The sequence below is a fragment of the Mesoplodon bidens genome (assembly GCF_964165515.1).
Source record: "Mesoplodon bidens genome assembly, chromosome: 13".
Classification (NCBI taxonomy): Eukaryota; Metazoa; Chordata; class Mammalia; order Artiodactyla; family Ziphiidae; genus Mesoplodon; species Mesoplodon bidens.
In genome coordinates this window covers 76,864,189-76,872,406 of record NC_138169.1, presented here as the reverse complement: position 1 = coordinate 76,872,406, position 8,218 = coordinate 76,864,189, and positions in this window count along the sequence as shown.

Below are 8,218 nucleotides of genomic sequence, written 5' to 3'. Positions count from 1 at the left end.
AAGGTCAGGAAATATTAGGAATAGCTGGCACCTGGGGACTCACAGAACAGCTTGCCCATCCAGCAGGTGAGCTAACCAGAGCCCAAGGGAAGGATGTTTCCGCAGCTGACAGCTAGTTAGTAGTTAATAGCTAGCTAGTAGAAGAGCCGGGTCAAGATCCAGACTAGGTCATGGTCACTCCCCCATGGGGCTCCTGTCCCCTCCCCCCACCCTATACAATGGCAGTTTCCTGGGCAGCTCCGGGAGTCTCTCTTGACGTTTTGGGAGGTACCATCCTTCTGGAGTGACTGAATTTCCACACTGCATCCTGGGCAATATGAAACCCAGGGTGGGGCAAATTAACCTCTATTTGGAAGGTAACCAATAAATCACTCCAGTTCATCAACATATGGTTCAGAAATCATGAAAAGGTGGCACAGTGGTTAAGAATCCACCTGCCAATGCAGGGGACACGGGTTTGAGCCCTGGTCCAGGAAGACCCCACATGCCGCAGAGCAACTAAGCCCGTGCACCACAACTACTGAGCCTGCGCCCTAGAGCCCGCGAGCCACAACTACTGAGCCCACATTCCACAACTACTGAAGCCCGCATGCCTAGAGCCTGTGCTCTGCAACAGGGGGAAGCCACTGCAATCAGAAGCCCGTGCACCGCAACGCAACAAAGGGTAGCCCCCGCTCGCCTCAACTACAGAAGGCCTGCATACAGCAATGAAGACCTAACGCAGCCAAAATTAAATTAATTCATAAATTAATTAAAAAATAAAGAAATCGGGCTTCCCTGGTGGCGCAGTGGTTGAGAGTCCGCCTGCCGATGCAGGGGACACGGGTTCGTGCCCCGGTCTGGGAGGATCCCACATGCCGCGGAGCGGCTGGGCCCATGAGCCACGGCCGCTGAGCCTGCGCCTCTGGAGCCTGTGCTCCACAATGGGAGAGGCCACAACAGTGAGAGGCCCACGAACCGCAGAAAAAAAAAAAAAAAAGAAATCATGAAAAGAAAGCATATGTTTGGTGCATATCTTGAGAATACACAATGGCCCTTCCTGAACCCACTTTAGCAGGTGGCAATAATTCAGCCATTTTCTGTGCTTTCCTGTAGCGTTTCTGTTGGTGGGATGGGCAGTGGATCCTACTAGAAAGGAGGTGCAGGCAGCCCCGAGATTTCAATCTGTCTTCCGTTTGGCATGATATCACCTGCTGCCTTTCTTGGAAAGGCCAGAGGCCTCACTGCCTTCTCTTCCCACTCAGTCAGGCCTTCCTCTACCTGCATATCACGGCTACAGAGCTCGAATGGCTGACATGCCGGCCTGCAGGAAGTCCTCAGCTCATCAGCGCCTCTGAGTCCTCCTTAGAGAGGCACTAGGAGCAAATAGGCAGATGAACAGATACAGGTGGGCTTTGTTCCAGGGAAGAAGGTGGATGAAAATGCAGCAACCCAAAAGGACACAGAGACTCTGCTGGCAGATGTCCTGTCCTCCTTTTCATGTGCTTCTGTTGATGCCTCCATTCCTGATGTCTTCAGACACCAGCCCCTGCTGGCTGGGAGCACAGGCACCAGGTGACTGTCCTGTCTAGAACCTACCAGTGCTCTGAAAATGGCCTCTCTCCCATCCACCAGAGGGGAATAAACAGTGCCACGGAGATGTAAATCATCATTCATGGAGACACTGCTTTATTGGAAAAGGTATTTTTCTTTTCCAAAGGGGATGAAGGAGTATTGGCCAACTGGTTATTTGAGTTTATGGAAACTACAGCATAAGTCGCTAATGTTTTCCAATTATTTTCAGTGACAATTGTGAATTAAGGAAAAGGCAAGACGGCTTGGGGATTTTTCCACCTAAAGACAAAATATCGCCTGCACCCAGGAGCTCTCAAAAAATAGTAAGAAATGTTACCTTGAAAAATATATCAAACAAGAGAAAGAAAAGTACCTTTGTGTTGCCTTCTGAGCTATTAATTGTTAAAGCAGTTTTCTCGGACAAAATGCGCTGATTAATTGTATCCTCATAACCAATGACCATACACGTGAAATAGAGCACCTGGTGATTAAGCCTGTTAAAGATCTGTCTAGGCAAGGTATAAGAAATTAAGCCCCACTTCCCCACGGCCCTTCTCACTGCAACCATTGCTTACAAAAAGTGATCCTATGTTTTTACGTTTCTATGACCCTATTTCCAGCACCCAGTAGCCCACGGTTGCCCCCATCTTTCTCAAGTCATTGGCCGAGCTCCTAAAGCTGCTGTGGGCCTTCAGCTTACATCCAGCCTCCCTGATGCTCTAGAGCAGGCCGCTTAGGGGACGGGCTATAGCTCTGGAAGGCTACAGCGAAACGGCTAGGTGCTGGCACCCACAGCTGCTTCGTGAGCAGAACTGTGCCCCAGCCTGTAATCTCAGGATATTTATACCTACTGTCTTGGTTTGGATTTCCTCTTTCCCAAGAGCAGAGCCTGAGTAAAGAACTGGGAGTAGGTAGAGCATTTGGAAAACGTAATCACTTCCTAAGGCTGCTGAAACAAATTAGTACAAACTGGGTGACTTAAAATAACACAAATGTATTTTCTCACAGTTTTAGAGGCCAGAAGTCCAAACTCAAGATGTTTGCAGGGCCACGCTCCCTCTGAAGGTTCTAGGGGAAAATACTTCCTCGCCTCTTCCAGGCTCTCGGCAGCTGCTCACAACCCTTGGCGTTCCCTGGCTTGTAAGCGCATCACGTGGCCTTGCGCTGCGTGTTCCTCTTATAAGGACATACTCGTGGGATTTAGGGCCCACCAGAACCCAATCACCTCCATCCTTACCTTAATTACATTCTGAGGTTCTGGGGGAATGTGAAATTTCAACCCAGCACAGGGCTCAAGGATCCTTAACTCTGGAATTACCTAATGTTGACAGTGAGACTAAGCTGAAAAGGTAGGGAGGATGTCGTGGAAGGGGATACACAGCTGGTACCTCCCTCACCGCCTACTCCTATGGCTGAAACTTTCCCATGAACAATTTCTAAGCAACCTGACTCAGTCTTCAAGATGCAGTCCTCTGAGAAATGGCAAATACCTCTGAGAAAGAATTTCTCGAGCTACTATTCTCAAAGGGGTGGGGCAATTAGAATCATGTGACAGGAAGTCTTATCTGGCCCGGGGCCTGGGGTGGGAGGAAGGAGTACTTTGCAAATAAATTATTTCCACAGTGAAATGCTGGCACTCCTGCAAATGTTTTCTACGTCTCAGGTGTGTAACTTCTATTTCAAGCCATGATTAGGCACTTCCTTGCAATCCGTTGACTCCAGCACTTGTCTGGGGCCTGGGAGGAGGTGTGAGTGGGAAAAGAGAAGGTAAGGTAGACCAGGGGGTAGCCGCCTGAAAGGGCCAACCGTCCACACTTCACTCATTTCATATTTCCTAGAATAATAAACCTAAAATTTGTAGCAGGGATGGCAAATCCAGTTGAAATCTGGTGAGAAAACGTGTGACTGAGCAGAGTGCTGTGTTCGGAAAGATTCTGAGGCTGCATCTGTGTGCTAAGTGGGAAGAGAGTCACGATAAAGTCACCATCTGCCACAAACATCCCCAGGGACTCTCTGGGCACGTGCTGCAAATCTGTCATCCCTGGTGTATAGCTTTGTTTGGACCATTTCCTAAATATGTTGTTGCCATACATAGGTAACAGATTTTTATGTCCTGATATATAAAAACATACAAAGTCATAGAAACAAGTTATTTCTATGCTATCACTACTTTTTCTTATTTCTAAAGACATCTTGATACTCAATGTACAAGTTGACTTTTTTTTTTTTGCGGTACACGGGCCTCTCACCGCTGTGGCCTCTCCCGTTGCGGAGCACAGGCTCCAGACGCACAGGCTCAGTGGCCGTGGCTCACGGGCCCAGCTGCTCTACAACATGTGGGATCTTCCCGGACCGGGGCACGAACCCACGCCCCCGGCATCGGCAGGCGGACTCTCAACCACTGCGCCACCAGGGAAGCCCACAAGTTGACTTTTGAATCGTAAATTCTAAGAGGCAAGGCACTGTGTCTGTTTATACTCTCCAGCTGAGTGCATGCTAGGTATCATGTGTGACCAGGATTACTGGGCTTAGGCCACGCCTGAGCTAAGTTCCTTGAAATGGGGGTGGATGAGTGAATAAAAAATTGGGGGTGGGAGTGTTTTAGTCCCAGTTCTCTCCCTAAGGGCAGCTGCATGCACCCCCATGGGTAATTTCAACCCTTGGCATCTCAGTTTCCCCATCTCTAAAATGCGAATAAACACCTATCTTCTGACAAGGGTTGGTGTGAGGCATATATGGAGCAGTCGTGTAGCCTAGGAGCAGAGTGGGAGATATCTTTTAGAAATCATTCCTGCACAACCTGAGGGCAGTGCCGTGACAAATAAGAACGTTTGCATGAGGAGGGTACTGCCCAGGAAATCCGGCTCTGATTGTTTTGTTTTGTTTTTTTTTTTTTTTGCGGTATGCGGGCCTCTCACTGTTGTGGCCTCTCCCATTGCAGAGCACAGGCTCCGGACGCGCAGGCTCAGCAGCCATGGCTCACAGGCCCAGCCGCTCCCCGGCATGTGGGATCTTCCCGGACCGGGGCACAAACCCGTGTCCCCTGCATCGGCAGACGGACTCCCAACCACTGCGCCACCAGGGAAGCCCCCGGCTCTGATTGTTAAAGGGAGACATCTGGAAGTCTCCAGGGCCCAACCGTTCTGAGGATGCCAAACAAGGAAACGCGATAATCTGAAAAGTCAGCAGTGCCCCCGGGACGGGGAACACTCCGAGAGCGACGGTGCCGGGAGCTGACCTTTCCCCACGTGGGCACCGTCTGCAGGGGCCCTGGACAGGCGGCCAAGGTCATCTGACCTCACGGCCAGTCCCAGAGGACACTATCAGGGGCTTTAGAAATTACTCAGTTAAACGTCTGCATGTGAGAAAGCAGTAGAAGTCGTTTTTGCCAGGTTCCCAAATGAGTGGCTAAAAGGGGACAAGAACCTTACTTTCCAGATGCCAGGAAAAAAGAGAACGTCCAGGGAGCTGGAGGGGAAGCCCGTCTTCCCTGTGAAGAGCTGGCTTTGGGAGATGAGCCTTGAGACGAGAGGGATGCCAGCTGGACTTTGATATCCGTGGGTTCCTTCCCAGGGAAAGGGTGGTAGCTTGAGCAGGAAAAAATCCACGTGTGAGGGCTTCCCTGTTGGCACAGTGGTTGAGAGTCCGCCTGCCGATGCAGGGGACACGGGTTTGCGCCCCCGTCCGGGAGGATCCCACATGCCACAGAGCGGCTGGGCCCGTGAGCCATGGCCGCTGAGCCTGTGCGTCCGGAGCCTGTGCTCCGCGACGGGAGAGGCCACAGCAGTGAGAGGCCCGCGTACCGCAAAAAAAAAAAAAAAAAATCCACGTGTGGGATTGTTTAAATCTGTTGAATCCTGTGCAATGAAACTAGCTTGACGGTAAGAAGTCATGGGGTCGTGGGAGCAGAAGGGGTTGGTCCTGAGATCCAAACCCCAGGGGTGAGACCACTGAATTTTCTGGTGAAAGGTTGTGAGTTAAAGACAGGCAAGTGGGAACAGCCTGCCTGGTGCAGGGGGAAGGGGAGGGAGCACTGTCTGTAGAACAGGGGTTCCCAACCCCCAGGCCGTGGACCTGTATCAGCCCTCAGCCCGTTAGGAGCCGGCGGCGCAGCAGGAGGCGAGGGTGGTTGAGCGAGCAGAGCTTCATCTGCTGTTCCCCGTCGCTCCCCGTCGCTCCCCATCGCTCCCCATCCTCCCATTCCGCCTGAACCATCCCCCAGCCCACGTGGAAAAACTGTCTTCCATGAAACCGGTCTCTTGTGCCAAAAAGGTTGGGGACCCCTGCTGTAGAGAATTTTAAAACGCTAGTAAAACCATCTAAAAGTTGGTCTGCCTTTCATTACCACCATGCTCTGGCAATTCTAAATGTTAATGATACAAGATTCTTCCCCAAATCATCTTTTGTTGGTCTATGTTCTAAACAACTGTGGTTACTGTAGAGTTCAATATTATATACTTAAGCCTCAATTAGCACATTCGTGCTGTTTATCTTTTAATAAATATTCGACGTGGAAGTTAATTTGGCTGTCACCTGGAGAGGACTCAGCTACATGCGTTTGTTCCCAAACAGGGCATGAGATGTTAACAGTGGGGGTGATGGTAGACAGAGGTGCGAACTTGAGTGGCTTTATTTCTGCTGTTCTATGTAAGCATACAAAAATATTTGCAAACTGTCAGAATCCACCTTGAACAAGGTACACAATGCTTCAAAATTGTTCCTGGAACATCAGTGCAAAGAAACTGGAAAGAGGCTGCTACTTCTGCCAAAAAAAAAAAAAAAAAAAAAAAAGCTGAGGAAATGGACAGTTATATAGAAAACTATATATGTAGTTTATATAGAAAAGAAAATCATATTCAAAGAAGAAATGTTAGGAGAAATGACTGAAGATGTTAATCTTACATTTGCCAGATGAAAGGGCAGCATGTGAAGCCTGAGTCACTGTGGCCAGAAACTGGACAAGTACTTGGTGGTTCAAATAAGTCCAGTTTGCCGTCATTCCAACACTTTCACTGATTTTTGCAGAAGAGAAACTTGAGAACCAAACACAACAGAAATTTGTGATGTTTCCTGGTGATGGGTTTTAGTGAAAAACTTTCAACTGCAGAGACCTTTGAAAGCTGCTAGAATCGATCCTGAAGAAGGAGGTTGTATTGTCAATTCTGGAATTTGCTGTGACATGAGATTGAGCTGGGTCTTTGTCAAAATTATCTTTATGCTTCAGACTTTCCCCAACTACTTATATGTCCCTTGTTACAGGTGAGAGAAAACTTCAGGAATTAAAATGAGTGAAAAATATTCCTCAATCAACTATGAACTAGATTGACAAGTCTGGCTATGTTGCGTACTGAATGTGAATATTCACGATTAATTTTGATGAAATCGTTGACAAATCTGCGGAAGTCTCAAAAACAAAAACTGTAATGTTCTGTTTGTTACCAGCATGGAGGCAAAGGGTTTTCACCTTTTCTTTGAAAAAAACAAGGGATTTCCCTGGTGGTCCAGTGGTTGAGACTTCGCCTTCCAATGCAGGGTGTGCAGGTCGGGGAGCTAGATCCCACATGCCTCGTGGCCAAAAAACCAAAACATAAAACAGAAGCAATGTTGTATAAATTCAATAAAGACTTAAAAAAATGGTCCCCATCAAAAAGAAAAAAAATCTTCAGAAAAATCTTAAAAAAAAAAGAATAAAGTAGTTGGCATTTTTTTAAAAAAAGAGACTAATTTAAAAGTATTTACTTTTTCCTTTTTGGGGTAATGTACTATTTATTTACTTATTTATTCACTTATTTATTTAACTACCATGATTATTTGTGAAGTTTAACAAAAGAAAAATATCATTGCCTGCATTTCTTTCTCTGCTGTTATAGATACTTTAATTTCATGATTATTACTAAAACTTTGTTGTATGGTAGGGGAGTTGTTAAAAAGAATCCACTCCAGGTGTGAAATACATGAGGTCCACCACTGGCACAAGCATAACATTCTAGGAGTTTCTGCCCATTAAATGTGACATTCACTCGTATCAAGAGAATAATAATAATATATAATTTTGTAATAACAACAGCACCAACACTGATATTTACATTTCTATGGTTACCCTTTATCACACAGCAGATATTTGCCATCTGCTTCTCTTCTGGGCTGCCTAAAGGGAAAGTCTGCTGAATCCTGTTGGATGCAGGTACCTTGATTCAGGGGGAAATGTCAGCTTCCACTCTGAGGTTCTCTTATTTCAAACCAAGACCAGCCCAAGGTAGGACTGTGAAATCTGGGTGGTTTATCTCTGGCCCTGCAGCCTGCCTTTCGTTCTCTTCTGTCTCAGGAATTTAATTCCTCTGCCTCACATGCTTTCTTCACCTGCCTTCTCAAATCCTCACCTACTGAAGGCCGTGTGATGGATACAGTGGAGAAAGCGAGGGTCTTAAGGGATAAAATAGACCTAGTTTATTGTTTTATTAAATTTTTATTGCAGTATTGTTGATTTCCAATGTTGTATTAGTTTCAGGGGTACAGCAAAGTGAATCAGTTATACATATACGTATATCCACTCTTTTATAGATTCTTTTCCCATATAGGCCATTACAGAGTATTGAGTAGAGTTCCCTGTGCTATACAGTAGGTTCTTATTAGTTATCTATTTTATATCTAGTAGTGTGTAGAC